This window comes from Helicoverpa zea, chromosome 10 (genome assembly GCF_022581195.2).
Source record: "Helicoverpa zea isolate HzStark_Cry1AcR chromosome 10, ilHelZeax1.1, whole genome shotgun sequence".
NCBI lineage: Eukaryota > Metazoa > Arthropoda > Insecta > Lepidoptera > Noctuidae > Helicoverpa > Helicoverpa zea.
The window spans coordinates 6,086,157-6,106,220 of NC_061461.1; the positions used below are offsets into that span (position 1 = coordinate 6,086,157).

The window sequence follows — 20,064 nt, forward strand, 5'->3', positions numbered from 1 at the left end:
AGCCAGTTTTATTTCATCTTTTATGTCACAGAATCATGATTTATGGCCCATAACAAATACAACATAAAATTTCGGGTAACACTTATATTTGCTCTTTACTTGAATTCGGAGCTTTTGTTGAGATACCTTCACTGTTGATCCTGAGTCAGGTAAACTTGTCCCCTGGGGTACATCCAACATACGCCATTACTTAAGAAGGATTAATTAAACGAATTGCCACACCCACAGACGTTCGTTAACGTGAGCGATCATTAAGTAACGATTAACCATACAACGATCCGTCAAATTGTGTTAAAATAATAAAATATCTTGATCCTTATATTTTTGCGTGTACACCATTACTTTATTAGCCACCCCGAAGTAATCGCTATTCGCTAATTTGGTTTATTAGCGCTCAATTGAATCTCCGAGTACGACACATTGCCGTTTAATACGCATTAGTCGCGTAATCCGTCTTAAATGTACATAAGTAGTGTTTTCTGATCAGGCACCTAATCAAGTAGAGGGATAATTAGACGCATAGTACGTCACGTGTAGGTAAGTACTAATTATCCGTGTGACTCGGTGACTGCGTGAATAGTGGTGGAGCACGATCGGTATCCCTGTTTACGCTGTACTATAATTTTTGTCGATGTCACTTCCCGGTTGAGACGCGATCGATTTTTAGTATTCCGTACCAAAAATTCAGGTATCTGCTTCAGTGTTCCGGTGGCTGGTAAGAAAAGAGTTTTGCAGTTTGTAGTTTTGCTTGAATATCGATAGTTCTATGGTGAATTCGAGTTCTATACTGTGCGGCAGGCTCTGATTTAAAACATCCATATTGTATGCCAGACTCAATAACGCTTTTATATAAATGCTGACCTTATGAATATGATTGGATCATATCATAAATTATTAATATTTAAATTATTTAACACTCTTATTAACGCGATTAGATCACATTATGTTACCAAATTCAATAACATTAAAAGGTGACAACAGCCTTGGAATTAAATGGACAATACTGTTTACTTTACTAAATTTGTATTTCAAATCTAACCTTAAGCTTGCATGAAATGGATTAATAAAATTATTCACTTCTATAAGTGTAAGATTATTCTATAGCGCTCAAAATCTGGGTGAAATTAGAAACGGTTTAGACAAAAGCTGAAAGTGTATAAGTATATTAAATATAAAGACTATGTAAATGCAGTTATTATACTTTTCAAATTTTCACCAAAAAAATACAAATAGATCTAATTCTCTGATTCGAAATCTGCGATAAGATTTGCTTAAATTGGGTATTGATAGGCACTTTGATAATATCAGAGCACAACAATATTGAATCCGTTTAATTTTGAAAACAATATTCACAATTTCATGTTTAATGATTTCGGGCTATCATCTCAGCGTATGAGCAATACCAATACTATTATCGCGATTACAAACTTGAGTGAAACGTAGTATTGTTTTCGAACCGTTATACGCACTCCAATAACAAATTATCAATCAAAGTTGAAAACAAACGCGAGCGTGGGAGTCGTACGGCGGGTGGAGCGTAGAGGTGCGAGGGGCGCGGGGTGGGGCGGCGGGGGCGGCTGATAGGCGCCAGACTGGCTGGCGCGGTGACTGCACGCCGGTGCATCCTGCGCAGGTGCTCGCCTCACCCCTGCGCATCCCGCCGAACTTCGACATCAGATCGTGACACATTATAATAACTAACGCACCCACCGTAAATAGCCGAATCGTAAACTATCAAACCCAAAAAATATTTGCTGAAGATACTCCATTATTGCGAAGCTTTTCTTGCTCGTTTTCTCTTTTGTAGTAAGCGAAATCGTACAATTTACGTCACAACCATAAATCCTAGATCTTAGAGATTGCGTAGATAAGAAATAGGCATTCTACAAACTAGCTAGTCAGACCAAATGTTTGGAAGGCGCTGTCATTACTGGAATAATTAATTGTTGTCTATTGTTTGATTTCCAAATACAGGGACTCAAAAGTTATCTTGAAAGACAATTTCTGATACTTCAAATAGAACAAAAACTGGAAATGTAACACAAAAGGATAGCTTCGGCATAATTACCAATCACAGTTAATTTTACTGTCTATTCTAAAATAGATGGTTTGGTAAAAACAATATAAATTGGGACATGTAGGCTATCATTTATGAAAAGTTGTTAACTCTTCAGGTGCCGTATTAAGTTTATTTTTAGGGCACCGTTTAGCTATATGAACGTTGTAAAGTCAGCGATCAAGTAAACAAGTTAATATTTCTTGTAGGAAAACGTCAACAAGCAACTGTGTGTCGGACCAAATTTCCAGGTAGCTATATTTTGCATTACCTAAGGCAGACAATTTTTCATCTTTACCTAATTTAGATTTTTTTATAATCTCAAATAAAATGCCATATTTTTGGACTTACTACATTTGTAGCAGGTAATCTTGAGGAAATTATATACATTTTAATGATATTCCTGTTTTTTAATAAAAAGGAATAAATAAACAATAAATAAAACAACAAATAATCCTTGTTTGCCTTATTTTTAACGGTAAAGAAATTATTTATGCAAAATCAGCACTGTAAGTTACCTTAATGTAAGTACCAGCAACATATTTACGCAGTTGCAATCCGACCTTTAGGAAAGCATCTTAACACGTATATGTTGGCGCTATTGCTTAGTCACCTCATTATAACACCTTGCTCGCGTTATACGGTCCCCATGAGAAAAGATGGGCCGTCTATTCTTAGCGGGAACGAACCGTGCACGCGTTTAAGGTTAATGTCGGCGTAACTACCATGTCTGTCTACTTATTAATTATACAAATACTAGTTACGGTACATTGCTGAAACACAATCTAATATATGGTGTATGCTTAGTGGGTAACGTGATCCGCAATAATAAAACTAATTTTGGAATTAGCAAAAACAGTAACCACACAAAAAGTTTGTTATGTCTGAAGTTATTTACACACTTAACCCGGTCTGTAACCTACTTAAGGAGTAAAAATAAATTTTAACAAGAATACCAACGAAAGGGAAATGGCCCCATTTTGTACCGTTTTAGTTATTCGAAACCTCACGCACGCATCCATAAAGTTTATTTTTAGCTCGGCTTCGACGTATCTGACGATCGACGATTACACCTGAAACCCCAATTAAGGCTTACACTACGGCCTAAAATCACCGTGATCTGCCCAATTAGTCGAGTAATTTAAAAGCTGCGCCGTAGCACAAGCACTCGACAAATTGGAGCGTAGGCATTGCTGCCATCAATCTGTATAAACATGCTTATTGTCGCACAATTAAAATAAAAAACAACTCGCTTTAAAATACGACCTTCTATTTAAGATTATAAATAACCAATGGAAACTTGGTAAGCGCCCGGTAACTGGATAATTGGAAAAACTTTGCTACTGAATAAGAAATCGTTCCAACTTTTGAGCAGTTCTATGCTAAAAATATTGAAGACGTCTACATTATTTATGTCAAAATATACCTAAGTTGTATTTCCTTTTCATTCTCATCGGTTTCAGGGAGTCCCCAAACGAAAAATAAGGTTTTATGTTTCCGAGACTATAGATACATATATGTAAGTTATTTTTTTTAATTTTCACCATATGCGGTTTACTTTCCATAGATTTCTAACATTGTTGGAAAATATGTTGTCAATTTATCTTAGATCATTAATAAACATTCATCCGTTAAAAACGGTTTATTTTCCGTCAGAAAACCTCCACATGGCAGTTTATCTGTATACCGCTTCATTGTCTAGATTGAGCGGGCAAAGTCCGGGCTTTGCGTTGACCTGATGAGAGTCACCCAGATTTATAACAGACCCCCGTCTACGTTTCATTCACTTCATACACTTTAATAATTCACACAATGTAAGCGTGTTTTAATGCTATCATAATTTACTAAATAAATATTATGAAACACATCAGACTTTAATGAACGCTACGCATTAAACTTGTTTAAAACTAGTTTAGAAAATATTTACTTTATGAGACTTATTTTATGGAGATAATGAAATCAGTCCATAAGAAGTGAAAATTATCTTAACTTTCACGATTACTTGGATAAAATTAGACATTGCAGTGAACTTAAAGCTTCGTAGAAGGAGGCTTCTAATAACTACGAATGCCTAAATAACTAAGTTTCGACTTACATATTCTATTACACAAAAACATTTTGAATTCACACTGTTAGCACTAAAAAATAAACAACAATGCACATATGTAGGTAACATAGTATGCTTAGGTACACCTACATAGGTACTTTAGAGATAGAAAAATGATACGATAGCGACGAATGAAAATGTAAACACCGTAAAATGACCTGTATTCGAGTTGTACTTGGAACCAATATAAACAAGCAGATTAAATGGTCTCTGAAAGACGACAAAACTATTAGATCGTGGGCTGCTTCAGGAGCTAACGAGTGTGTCGGCGGCGTCTGGCGGCGCGCCAGCCGCAGCCGAAGCATAAATTGCGGTCGGAGCGCTCGCCGCTGTACCCTGCCCTGCGCCCTACACTCCGCCGCGCGAAGCGACAACAAGTGCCGACATCACAATTAACTTTCAACTTCCAAGCCTCTTATTTTCGCTCCCTATACTACAGTATGCTCTCTAATTACACCCGAATAATTGCTATTTATAATGAAGCCTTCCACTCACTAACAATCCTATTGAGTGCTGTTTCGCAAAATTTAAATTATGTTTACCAACTTTACGCATTAAACTCTTTCCTGCAAAGTTGTTGTTGTTTCATAAAATTATATATAAGTAATAAATCTGTTTAGTAATTTTTGTTGCTACGAGTTAACTCTGAAAATTATTGCTCAATTTGTTGTAAATGCTTCTTCATTTATGAGAGCACTTGACAGCTAAACGACGAATCGTTTACTAATACGGTTGCCTCAATTTATCTGGAATACTAAATTGTAATGGCATAAAACCAATTTTGAAAGGCAATAAAGTATGTGCATGATGTTAGTTTATGGCACATATAGAGGGTATCGAGGCGCGAGAGGGCGCGAGAGGCGCGGGCGCGGGGGGAAGCGGCCACATGGCGCACAACGACTTCCGGCGCGGGAGTTCGACAGTGCAATAGGCGGAACTATAACACAGACACGGCGCTGCAGCGGCATATTGCCTATTGTTTGGCATCTCCGACTCTTGGCATCGAACCTTAACTCAGCGCCGACCGACTGCACTGTCAGCTTAAGTACTTTACCCCTATAATGTATGAATATTAACACATAAGTTTGGAAAAGAGAACTATTCTGCTGTCTTCACTTGACAAAAGAACAAATGTAATTGCACGTTCCAATCGAACATCGTTCGCGGATCGCGGCACTCGATCATTTTATATTGCAAATAATATAAATGATCTGTATTTAAAGTACGCCAATTATTCGATAGAATGGTGCGTGCCTGAAACTTATTACGAATGGATAAGCTATTAATCATTGCATTTCGTTAGAAATAGCAATTATAGTATTCAAGAAAGGCTAAGCGATGTTCATACTACTATAAATAAATTGAAGATCATTGATTTTGTTCGCCACTGACGCACAAAGCTCACATCGATAGTCTAGCCACTATTGTTTGGGGCAAAAGCATATGAAAAATAGCTCACTTACCCCTGATGGATAAACTAAAATTAACGTTGCTCATCATAACCCTTTGGAAGGCTTATTCAAAATGTGGCATACAAATATGTTCACGTATATTTTACTCTTCTACAATAAATGCACAACGATAAAAACTATTTATCTTCTCTTTAAATACAGATTTTTTTTATCTTACAGATAATATTTTTCTTTATCCATAAAACCTCAATAAACGATCATAAAGGACAATGACAAATTCAACAGCTCACTAACTAATCTAACTCGATATCTCAACATTTTCTGTTTATTTTTTTTAATTTTCGCTATCCTACTGAAACACTGCTTTAGGCGTGCTTTTTACCCGACAGCTAACCTGATAGTTGTCTATTTTTTTTTTTAAATCTTGATTCCAATCAAAGTTTTTTGTCGGTCTAATACTGGCCAAATACCTGATACCACTACTACCATTCCATTCTGATTTATGAGCTCCAACTAAACAAAATATCGGCTGACTAAGAGTTTGCGGTGTGCACTCAGTGGGTACTATTTAAATTCACAGAATGAAATACCATTTTTTAATCCTTATGATGATGGAAAACCATCTATAAACAGGAACAAATGCTGAATGTCATAATCCATTCGGTCGTTTCGAAGGTAGTTATGGGGTTATCAGAGGTAATAAAGAATATTACAGTTACACGCATACACACATGATACCAAACTACATGCAAAAAACAACTCTACTTGGCCGTTAGTAAAAACAAAGAGTTGAGTCTCTTCACCTTACTAATGTTTCCGTACCCTAATGTTAGACATTTATAAGAAACAATCGTAGGCCTGATCTAAATATAATTCGTGCTACTCGTGGACTGCCTGAATTAATCCATTGTTGCTACAGCGCCTTTAATTTATTCACATAGCAGTTTTCACTGACCTTCTAGTAGAAAATTGTTGTTAAATAAAGTAAAAATAACTTACCAAAATACCTACGCTCATGCACATATAATTACCTTTACGTAAGAACATATGACGTCGCAACACAAATTGTTATTATAAACTCTAACCCTCTTATTATAAAACGCGGTATCAAATAAGTATCGGCTTTTGTACTACCTTTAATCCAGCTTTAAGTACGACCTTGAAAAAACGTTATTACAAAACGCAGTTTATCGCAAGTCCTATTACTATCTGTAGTACAAAAGATAAACCATCGAGCCCCCTAGTTTAACTGCAGTACTTAGTCGACAAACATCAAATTCCGACATTATTTACTTTTGAGGTTATTTGCTTTGTGATGAAAAAAACGAAAGTGGATATAAATATGTGTGATTTGGAATACTTGGATGTGTTAGAATACTATTGAGAGTGTCCGGAGACCCAACAGAGTGCGTCATCGAGAAAATCTCTTCAAATTACCTGACGACAATTTTCGATATAAATATCGATTTACGTTTTTCGAAATAATACGAACAAGATTCGGATCAAGATTGTGTGATTGTGTTTCCAACATGTATCAGTGCGTTTGACTGTATAAATAGACATCGGAATAAAAGATAGTTTTCTACTTTTATGTTGTTTCCTTTTTTTGGTAATTTAATGCACACGATATACTGTGTACTTATAAGTTATTGTGCATTTAATTTTGAAGAGGTTCTAATAAGATGCACAACGTCTTATTTAATCATTTCAATCGGGATGAAAGTAATCCAAGTTATTCCTAACATAAAAACAAAACATAACAAACTGACGTTCCGTTATACGCGCAAACTCGATAGTTGTTTAAAAGAGAATAATTGGATCGTGTATATCGTTAAAAGATACTAGAAATATAAAATTACCTATAAATAATAAAACGTAATATTTTCAACCGCATATATATTTGTTTTATTATCATAGTTATTTATTTTTCATCAAAATGCACTTAATAAAGTAATGTAAAAAGGAACGGCGCATAGAATTCAGAACGATTGAACGAATGATTTAAATATTTGTTGCTTATAATCTGTGGATATTATTTGAACCACAGACAAATCGAAGTACCAAACAGTCTTCTCTTAGTCTACGTTTTGTAATAAGGATGTAAAGACTATCGTAAGTACCGTAACAAACCAAGACGTCTTCAGTCTGGTTTAAACCACTACTTGCGGCAGTTTTTATAATAAGAGGGTAACAGTTTATAGCAGATGTTTAACGCGCAGTATTAAAATAAGCGTGACCTTTATATTTTTAACATGACCCTTCAACCCGCTCATCGATGCTGTTATAAATATCCCCAAGTGGTTAGGTAAGGAAGCTACATAATTTAGTACCAAGCTCGCCGATCGATGTCGTTTCGGACACCATATTTACTGCGCCTATATTTGGCGTAATCACACGCAATTCAAGTATACACGCAGCATTGTTGAAGTCAAAGAAATAATGTAATCAATACAACTTCCAAAATCATTTGGTATTTCAATCATGACACGGATTTACTTTCAGTTACGTCCCGCCTAATTCTAAAGATGGTGACAAAACCAATTTCCTTTAAATATCGTTCACAATTTGTATAAAAGATTCTTATTTATACAGCCTGTAGCTGAATTCTGAATAAACCTACGCTTCCTAGAAAATGAGTTGGAACTTAATGGAAAAATAAGTCGTTAAAAGTGAAATAACTTGAATTCATATCATTACCGTTTCATGCTTTATACTGAGGGTCTCGAAATGTGCCAAGTGCTGCGGGTAGCAAGCCCACGCTCCTGGTACAGTTAACTAAGACTACGTTAACTAAACACATGGGATGTGTTCTGTTCTACTTTACATCGCCCCCGTAGTCGTGTATGACCGTATATCTAACCTATAAAATGCGATGAAGCTAATTAAAGTTCACGTAACATTTGAACATATCGTTGTTTATATAAGAATAGGTAGGTAAAATGAAAAGAAACACTGAAACCCAAACAAGACATAATAAAGGCATACTAAGCACACATAGCATTAGCGATTTTGAATATAATTCAAGAGAGAGTTCAAACGTATAGTGACGTCATTCAATAGCCTTTGAAGTTTCGGCCTGCTAAATGCGAAGCAAAAACTGAATAGTGTATCTGGATAGGCGCGACGTGAGCGGCCCGCTCGCCCCATTCAGCTACATTGAACGGTCCTATATCGGCGCCCCATTGAAGCAATAAAGTATCGTAGTATGATTAATGGGTTTGCAACCTCCGCTCGACGCCCACCCATTCGAGTAGTAGTAAGTCTTGATCATAACTCAACAACTACAACGATAATAAAACGTAATAGCAAAATAAAATAATATTTTCATTCGAACTTATAAAAATATCATAAAGCTACACAATCTTTAACAAAAGCAAGAGACATTTGAGCTGTATTATTTTTTATCGTTCATTGTTATGTAGGTTCAATAAAATGTGATACAAATTAAAGGAAAACGATAGAACGTTTAGTAAACAAATATTGAGTTTCCGTTGAGATAAAGGTCTACTTAAATGTTAAGGTCGAATCAATTGGCTAAGCAAATATTATTAAACGAATTAAAATTAGGCTGTTCCGAGGGTATTAAATTAAATTCGCTTAAAAACGGATTCAAGGACTACTTCCACTTAACACAAATGTTAATTAACTTTGCTGTTATTTATAGTATTGTCAAAGTGTGTGGAGGTTGGGGTTACATCTACTTTGTCGCATTAGGGTTATTTTACAAACAAATTGAAATAGTCCATTTTAGAAATTGTTGGAAGAACATATAAACAAAGCATACTTACAAAATCTCTTATACATTGTACAAATAACGGTGCTGACATGTCGATGATAAATCACATCTAATGAGTAGCTGTTACGTTGGAAATGCAGTGAACATTTGTGTAGATCATACTGAACAAATTATTCAAATACTTAGTAAAAATTAGACCCCTGACGCAAACAAGCTATGATCAATGTTTGCGTTAGGAGATGTCACGGCCATGATCTCGTTCCTTCGTACCTACATCAAGATTGCGGCCACAAGGACACCCGACTTACGACCAGGCGTGAATCTCTATAAATAACAACAAAAAATAAAGTCTATCTAGTAAATAAATAAACACCATCTGCCTATTTTTATCACAAGATTTTCTACGTAATACGAAAAAGGATACAACTTTCACGTGACCGCATCTTCAAAACGATTAAAATTCCAACGATGGATAGAAACTAAATATAATATCTCGTAAATCGGAAACTTTTTCTCAACCTGAAACTAAAACTGTAAAGTTAACAACAAGTATTTTATTTGTCACTGATCGATATACTTTGTTACTTGAAAACTTTTTGTCTAGTAGAAGATCGGGTTTTCTTTAATCTATAACTGTAATATTATTTCAGGTTTCTAGGTATTGACAACAATAAACTTGATGTGGGTAGATAATTTATCATAGCAATAAATGAGTCCGAGTATTCTACTTAAAGTGACTATGAAGTTGCTTGTGACTGGAGAGCTTCAACCATGAGCTGCCCACGTAGCAATACTGCTACGCAATTCGGTTCTCCCGCCTACGCCGCGTAGCGCTTACGTAGCAGTCGCCGCTACGCCAATTGCAGTTTTCAAGAACTATTTTACAAAATAGTTCGCTGTCTGCCTGCGTCTGGGTGCTTCGTGCTGCACTCCTCACCGCTGCCACTGCGGGGAAGCTGTCAACAGCCTCGGTCACCACGGCCTGTCGTGCAGTCGGAGTGCGGGCCGCATACCACGACATGCGAATATCAATGACGTGATCCGTCGGGCTCTTGTTGCCGTCGGCGTGCCAGCCGTACTTGAACCAAATGGTTTGGCACGCGACGATGGCAAGAGACCAGACGGTATGCCGCTATTTCCGTGGAAGATGGGTAGGACTTTAGTGTGGGACGCGACCTGCGTCGACACTCTTGCGCCATCCCATCTTCCTAGAACTGCGTGTTGTGTTGGCTCCGCCGCTTCACAAGCAGAGGACCTCAAACGGCGCAAATATAGTAGCCTTATCGGGAATTACATGTTTGAGCCGTTTGGGGTTGAAACTCTCGGGCCGTGGGGTCCGAGTGCTCACGCGCTTGCGAAGGAAATTTCTAAGCGCCTTGTTGACACTTCTCGTGATCCAAGGGCTGGCTTTTATTTCGCACAGAGGTTGAGCATTGCCATCCAACGTGGCAATGCTGCCAGCCTTCTGGGTACATTACCCAGTGACAGTGATGAGGAGCAATTTTTTGATGCAATGTATTAGTTTTAAGTTGTGTATATAAGTTTATTTTTAATTTTTAAAATAAATTATTTTACAAAATTACAATAATTATTCTAACACAAACATAAAACATCTTATATTCTTTTATTTATTAAGCAGATTAGGAACGGACAAAACAGCACTAAATAAAGCAATTGTGGAGCTAAAACATTTAATTCACAGTTGGCATGACGATACACTGCAATCCAAGTTGGAATCATTGTCGGCGACTGCTGCTACAAATTACTCACTGTGGAAATTCACAAAATCATACAATCGCCCACAGGTCGCCAAAACACCACTTAGGATAAATCACACCCAAACCACTACCTGGACAAGAACTGCTCAGGAAAAGGCCAACCTTTTTGCTCTTCACCTGTCGAATGTGTTTACTCCTAATGAGACCAGCGATCCTGAATCGGAAGAAAATGTACGGGCATGCCTCAACCAGCCTTATCAGATGTCGTTACCCCCAAAGCCAGTGTCCGTACGAGAAGTTGCAAGGACCATAAATGGACTGAAAGATAAAAAAGCTCCTGGCTTCGACCTGATTACCAAAGAGGTCTTAAAGGAATTACCTAAAAAGGCTCTTGTATTCATAACAGTCCTAATTAACGCAATACTGAGAGTCCAGTACTATCCTAAACTATGGAAGATTTCGCAGATAATGATGATCCATAAAATAGGAAAACCTGCACATGAAGTAACGTCATATCGACCGATCAGCCTGCTACCAATTTTATCCAAACTGTTTGAAAAAGTTCTCCTGCGTAGAATCGAACCGATTCTTAGAGAAAACAAAATAATACCTGACCATCAATTTGGTTTTCGCCAACAGCATTCAACAATAGAACAAATTCACAGGGTCTATGAAACAATAAGAAATGCTCTAGAACGAAAAGAATACTGCTCATCAGCATTTTTGGACATTCAACAGGCATTTGACAAAGTTTGGCACCCTGGCCTCCTATACAAAATTAGAATCTGTATTCCACACAGCTACCACCTACTAATGGAATCTTATCTCTCCGAAAGAATGTTCCAAGTGAAAGAGGCTGGATCCACTTCGGCTTTTGGGGAGATGAGAGCTGGAGTGCCTCAGGGATCCATACTGGGTCCAATTTTATACATTCTGTATACAGCAGATCTGCCAACAATACCTGGCTTAACCACGGCAACGTACGCTGACGACACTGCCATTCTCGCCTGTGATAGGGATCCTAGTGTGGCGTCTGAGGTCCTTCAGCAGGGGCTGTATGAAATTAATAAATGGCTCCAGAAATGGAAAATCAAAGCCAGTCCTTCCAAATCTGTGCAAGTAACTTTTGCTTTAAGGAAAGGAGATTGCCCGCCTGTGCAGCTTGGCAACACCACCCTACCACACAGTGACAGTGTGAAGTATCTTGGCATGCACCTAGACCGTCGTCTAACGTGGGAAAGACATTTGAAAACTAAAAGAGAAGAAATAAACATCCGATATCGATTGCTATACTGGCTACTTGGAAGGAACAGTAAATTGTCTACTGATAATAAGCTGCTGATATATAAATCTGTCCTCAAGCCCATCTGGCTATATGGCATACAGCTATGGGGTACAGCAAGTGATTCGAACATCTCCATAATACAAAGATTTCAAAACATCATCCTAAGAACAATTACAAATGCCCATTGGTTTATCAGAAACAATGAAATTCACGAACACCTACAAATGAATACAGTCAAGGAAGAAATAAGAAACGCAGCTGAGAAATACCAAAATCGATTGACATACCACCCCAATGAATTGGCAGCCACACTAATATCTCAGAGTTATACCAATCGCCTAAAGAGACATGACATACTGAAGCTACAGTCTAGATTGTAGCAATACTGCATAGGAGAGTAGATGTCTCACTGGAGACAGCACTCCACATAACAACATCTAGACACCTCATCTGATTATAGTTAATGATGACTGATTGCAGATTTAACCACAAAAAAAAAAAATAAAATAAAAAAAAAAAAAAAAAAAAAAAAAAAAAAAATATTTTATTTAAAAACAGAACCTTATTGGACACACTATTTTTTTTATCAGTGTATGCATCTAAATTCCTGGAGAAATTCTTGAATGAGTTCATAAAAGGAAGCATACACGTACTTAAAATACCGCGGCTTATACAGAGCTTGCATGCTAATGCGTAATGCTCACCGTCTCACCAGTTACATGTAAATCCGGGTAGCTTTACATGTACTTTAATATGTGTAATAGAAAGATGTACCTTTATGCCGTGGCTGCTGACTTAACCCTCGTGTGCGGAGAATGATAAAGTGGAGGATTGGCTACATGCCTCGTTAACAATTGAGGCACGTACTGCGACGTCTTGTTAATATTTATCAGCTGAAAGGGTCTTAGCAGCCCATCGATGGCCACAATAGCATAGCTAGACGTACATCGCTACTCTCACTTGATTGAAATAAAACCACTGATGTTTTCTTTGGGAAAGAAAACAATTATTTTCCTTTGACATTGTTGGCGGGTATTTATTTATTAGCTAGCTGGTCAGCTTATTATTCCTTACTACTAATAAAAGTCCTACATTTAACTATAACTGCTACGAATAGGGCAAGCAAGTCCGAGTGGTCGTTGTACCTTCTCACTAAAAGTTTTCTTTATTACATGAAGTACTTTGATTTTAGTATACTAAACTCGAAATAAATAAAACGAATCCGATCACTTCTGTGAAGTTTGAGTTAAATCCAACCGAAGTCCAAGAACGAAGCTTTAAATCCAAGTTATAGCACGTGATGGCCGAGCGCTAACTTGCAAGGAATACATAAAATACTTCGACTGTAAGCTCAGTTAAAGAAAAAAATATATAATTCTTATTTCGTTTCTACTTTGGTATTGAGGATGTTTACCATTTCTGAACTATCGTGGACTAAACCGTCGCAAACAATGTTATTGTCATAACTAAAGGCAGTTGGACATTTATGTACTAACACTTTTCGAATGAAAGTCATTCGATAGTGTGGTAACGACCGATGACGTATTCGACGCCGAAAAGTCTGCTGCGTACTCGATTCCGCGATCACTATCATGAGTAATACAAGATAACACCCACGCCTCTGACGTATGTACCAACTTGGTGCCGCTTTAAGTAATCGCTGTCCGTTTTTATAAGTAAGCAGTTTATGTATATGAGACATTTATACACTATGTGTCCGGGCTTCTAATAAAATATGGTGGGTTTCTGTACAAAAACAACTTTTCCAATAAGTATTTGTAAGCTAATAAAATATGTCGTCTAGTCTCTGGAAAAGGCGTAAATTATATGGATTAACGAGATGTGGACTAACAAGTAATATAATAGTAAGTCAATAGTTTAGAAATCTGATCCAACAGATAAACTGTGTATACAGTTTTGTTGGACATTTTATATTTTTTATAATGTAAAATGTACCTTCTAAGCAATAAATAAATAAATAAATAAATAATAAGTACTCTTTGCTTACGTCACTTCATAACTAACTCATAAGTGTATTATTTTTTCTATTATTTGTTAATAATTTTATCATTTTTTTTATTCCACAATAATATACATATTATTATGTACAGCCCTGTTAGTTTTTTATTTATTCGCCGCAATGTATTATGGAGTTGCTGTTTCACTTGTTTATTTTCCATAACGTTAACGTATTAGAAGATACCTCCTCCATTCAATAACATCTATTTAATTTCTCTGTTAGTTATGAATGTTTGATAATAAAATTATGTAGGCAGGTACATTAGTAAACAGGTAGTCCACAAGTTTGGGGTCACCGACTGAATAAGCGCGTGGGATTTCTAAAGCACATCTAACAGTAATAAGTACTTCCTACTCAAAAGAACATTTTATCAAAGACAAGTAACGCTACATAGAGATGTTGACAATTTCGTACAATCAGCGGACAGATGGAAACTGTTTTCCTTTTACGACAATCTCGATAAGAGAAGTTGGCCAAACCACAGAATTTACTTTGTTTTTAATTTGCGGAAATGTTAATAGTAAGTAACCTACAAACTCGTAGTAGTTTCTTTTTATGGACGATTAAGTTTAATAAAGAAACCGATGCGTGCTACACACGCATTATGGTAGATTTTCCCGGAATGAAACTAAATAACTTTCGTCGTATATTTTTGAAACTACACTTAAAATTAGCTTTAATTTTCTGTGAAAATATGTGCGATGGAAAATATGGTTTCTATTTCTGTATCATAAATATTTGAGGCAAATAAGTGGAACAAGTAATTTAACTACTTCTGTATTGCTCAAAAGATTACTCGGAAAAGAATTCTCATGGGGATTTCCGTAATATAAACGTTATCACGTTAGACTAACATATCACGTGAGTTATTCAGAGTACATTCTAGAATGTAGCAGCGCATTAAGGGTCCTTGTGGCTGTGTGAATATCACTTGATTAGCGTTTACTGCCGTAAAAATATTTTATTCCTGCTTCTGAAAGCTCCGTAACGTACTCTCTATTTTTATTGTCTGTTTGACCTATATGAGTTTGTAGAAGAATAAGCAGACACTATAGAAAGTCCTCATTGAAATATTGAACTGTCTTTAGTCGAATTTTGTCAATAAGACACCTCTGAGATCAAACCATCTACATTTATAAAAAAGTATTTCATCAAGTCAACACGTAAATATCCTTTTATTCAATTGTAATGTTAGTATAACTATTAAATAAAAAATAAAACGTAAAAAGCTCAACCAATAAATATAAGGCATCAAATCTCTAGCCGACTAAGGTGTGAATCTTCAAATAGCTAAACGTTAAAGTGCGTTACAAATGACAGATATTTCAAAAGCGCGAGGTCTTAAAAGGCGTATTTATATCCCGGAGGTGACTTGTATCTGCCATCGCCGTGAATACTTGATGCCAGCTTTACGCGAGCACGTAACTTTACTTTTACAGTCGCGTACAGTACCCTTTTTATAGAACTACGGTCTACTATTTGATGAAATGACGCTAAGGGACTTTTCCTCGCCTTTAAAGGAGGGATGCAATGAAAATATTATTTTTGTAAATAATGTTTCGTACAGCACGTCTTTGGATGCTCGTCGAGTTTAACTTTTTGCTATCTACTTCTTCAATTTCGTAGAAAATTTTATGTTCTTTGGCTTCTTGAAAACTTGCCTACATCATTATTATTTTAGTATACCTTCTTATCCTTTTTCATAAAATATGTAACTACTATCTTCTCTACACTTACATATCTTACAATTTTCATTATTCAAATGCGTATATTTCTAGCAAGATATATGTATTTTGTTTGGGTGAACAACAAATTAGCCAACTAGCTTTGGAACAAATGTTTTATGTTCTAAGAATTTTCTCACTCAGAACATTGTTTATGTTGAAAAAAATATACAGACGTTGACAATTGCGATCTAGGTATATGAAGCAACTAGTAGTTAGGTACTTTTAAAGGACAAAGTTCGAACATAAAGCGCAGAGTACCTTAACAAAGTACCAGTAGTACCTACGTACGGAATATACGCCTTCCCCTGAGTTAAATTATAATAATATAATATAATATTTTTATTTAAATTTCATTACAGCATGAATTACGTAGAGTCTTAAATATAAACTTATATCCGAGTCTTACGTGCCTGAACTAGGATATCCTGTGTTTCAGGCGAGAAGAGCTATAATTTAAAATTAACAAATAATCAAAAGGATTCTATAGTGGGATGTGGTGGTGGCCTAGTGGGTAAAGGACCAACCTCTCAAGTATGAGGGCGCGGGTTCGATCCCAGGTCAGGCAAGTACCAATGCAACTTTTCTAAGTTTGTATGTACTTTCTAAGTATATCTTAGACACCATTGACTCTGTTTCGGATGGCACGTTAAACTGTAGGTCCCGGCTGTCATTGAACATCCTTGGCAGTCGTTACGGGTAGTCAGTAGCCAGTAAGTCTGACACCAGTCTAACCAAGGGGTATCGGGTTGCCCGGGTAACTGGGTTGAGGAGGTCAGATAGGCAGTCGCTTCTTGTAAAGCACTGGTACTCAGCTGAATCCGGTTAGACTGGAAGCCGACCCCAACATGATTGGGTAAAAGGCTCGGAGGATGATGAATCAAAAGGATTCTACAGTACATAATGTGTAAACTATCTGTATCGTGGACAAGTTGTATTTACTACTACAGTATTACCATATCTTAACATCTAGTTTCTTAATTAACAAGTCATTTAAAATAAATAATATTTATCCAAAGTTGTATAAAAATAAAATATTAACAAAATCAATTTTATAAACCACAGTACATAAAAATATATAATACTAGCCGTTCCCCGCGGTATAACCCGCGCCCGGTGTATTTTTTGCCGCTCTGGTACATGGTGAGCAGTAGCGTCTACCTACACTTGGTATTGGTATACTCATATAAGTTATGCTGCCCTGGTACATGGTGAGCAGTTGCATCGAAATTTCGTTATTGGTATACTTTACTAAGGTGAATTATGCTGTCCTAGTACTTTACTTTTGTGGTTCTGCGGCATTCCGTAAGTTGGTTTTTGTCTAATCACTCCCGTCCCGGGAATCTTACTCGCAATTTTTTTTCCTTATTTGCTCACCGTTTGGACCTACCCTGGACTACGACAAACATTTTAAAACTAAAATCAGCTCAATCGGCCCAGCCGTTCTCGAGTTTTAGCGAGACTAACGAACAGCAATTCATTTTTATATATATAGATTAGTCAAACCTTGTATAAAAAACAAAATAAACAATAAACAAAGTCTAATATTAGTCCTTCTTTATAGCCAGGTAATCTAGTGTTGTGTTCTAGTTCAGATACACATATAGGAATCTTCCATGTTTAGGTAATATACATACGTAACATGTTTTAAATAATAATTTATCCACATGTCATGTGGTTTATATTTTTTTGTTATATGATAGTCGCTTTGCCGCTAGGTTTTTTAAGTCTGCTTTTTTATTTTTCTTTTCGACAAGTTTCTCATAAAATAAATACTTTGATATTATAAAGGTCGATTAAAAATAATTTGAGTACAAACATAAAATAATAATACATTTTCTTTCATATATTTCTATTATTTCTAATTGAAAACAAACATGTATATTTTTTCTTTAGTCCACGCTTTGTTATCTTTTCGAAGAAAAACTCCGCTAATCATATAATTAGTTCTTTATTTTCTTTTAATACAAGAGAAAAACATTAATGTATCAGTTTCTTGTCGCCCTACGCAAGTTATAGAAACGACACCGCAAATATAAATTAGGTTATCCTGGTTCTTGGTGCTAAATATAAGTATATAATTAGATATACTATGGCTGAATCTAAGAAGTGATAAATAATCAGCTTACGAAATAAATTACACTAACTTTGTGAACTAGCTACATTCTTTTAAAATAAGATTAATTATATCCTTGTATTTCATATAACACTACCTGAAAGTTAGCAATACTTAATCAAGATTACAATTGATTAAAAAATTATTATAAAACAAGGAACAAAAAGCACTTTATTCGATTGTTTTATCTTAGTTTAATAACAATAAATTTACATAAAAATAGTCCCAACCAAGGTTTTGATAACCGTAAAGTTTAATTCGGCGAACAGTCCCGATACTGCTTACGAATGCACAAGACGTCGTCACTGCCTCCCACAAAGTGAATAGATAGAGGCTAAGGGTAGAGGTGTATAGAGGGCGCGCGCAATCGAGCCACGGGCCGCACACACCCCGGCGTTGCTAAAAATAGACGCTCGCGATAGAGTGGCCTGCCGTCACAGTCTGTGTAAGCAACCAGTTTACTCGCCGACTTTCCGAATATCGTACGCTTAACTGACCGAAACTTACAACCTCTCCGGGAAACACCAAAGCCTCACTCACTTAATGCAACCGAATGGATGAGAATATTATATTTTTGATGTATCGTACCACTAACGCGTTCGTCGACTTTTCATGTACTTACTTATACTTTATCATGTAATATATCTTTGAGTACACGTTATAGGTCTACAAAGTGCGTCATAAAAAGGTCATCTAAATATCATGATGTAATATTTTGTCCTACGCCAATAAAAAGTTAGATAGGTAAATATCAAGGAAACTTAATTTAACTTTGTCGGTCAAATAATATCAGAATTTTATTTGATGTTTTCTGTGTACGTAAGTAAGTACTTAGTAGAATTTTACTGTGGGAGATAAAATGTTCTCTTTAATCCCTTGCAAGCACAGCGTTGCTATGTAAGTATGTAACCTATCGCGCTCCTTAAGACTATCAGACTTATAAGAATTTATTACATACGTGGGGGTTTACTCGCGATGTTTTTCCTCCCTCGTTACAAAGTGAGATAAAACCTTAGAATCTTTGAAAATAGAATGTTGTTATTTCTGGTTGAAAACAAAAAGAAAAGAAGATGAAGTACTTTAAGTTAAAATTGAGTTTTGTAATAGAAAATCTTGTAGTCTGATAAGATTTCAAGAATTTGCCCCCACATAAAGGAAATGCACATTTAATATTTAACCAAATAATAGACTGGTAAATCTATTTATGCATAGAGTACTTATGATTAAACATTAAAAAAACCTTTTAATGCAATAATATTGTAAATCAAGAAATTAAGCTCAAGTTCTATCATAACAGCTCCTCGGCCCTTTATCCGAGTGATAAATAAACATAAACATTAAATATTTCACCCTCATAACATAGTATCCTGTGTACTCTGTTAGTACAGCTCATTAAACCTTTCCAAGAGACGGACTTCGGAGCACAATTCATAAAAGAACAAAGAACTCAAAGTCAAAAGTGACTTGGTTTACAACGGAGGTCAAAGTTCACTACCCTCAGCTCAAGTAATGACTATTAACATTCAAACCGTTATAGACAGGTACAATTTTTGTCTATGGCCTCACGAAACCCAAATGAAACGAAACCCGATGGGTAATAGCTTTGTAGCATGTTTAATTATTAATGAAGAATGTTTATGTTACACAATAGATAAGTAATTTGTCATACCGTTCGTGGAAAATTACGTTTAAAATTTGAATATGTATGCAGAGCTTGATTATCCTGGGTTGGATATTGGTGTGAAACGACTGCTCTGCAATTAAGTGTAGTTCATAGAGAACAAATCAGATAGTGAAATCATCCAATCCGTGTGTTGCCCTCTATTTGAAAGGAATTTCCAATCTTGTGTTGTTTCACTCGATCCGGCAAGTACAAAAGACGCTTTGTTT

The 20,064-nt window shown here is 36.1% G+C and overlaps 1 protein-coding gene across 1 annotated transcript in view; it reads left to right on the top strand.

The window, feature by feature from the left end:
* LOC124633908 overlaps window positions 1-20,064 on the top strand; it is a 54,091-nt gene that overhangs the window by 32,819 nt on the left and 1,208 nt on the right. The gene's annotated exons all lie outside the window — the stretch shown is intronic.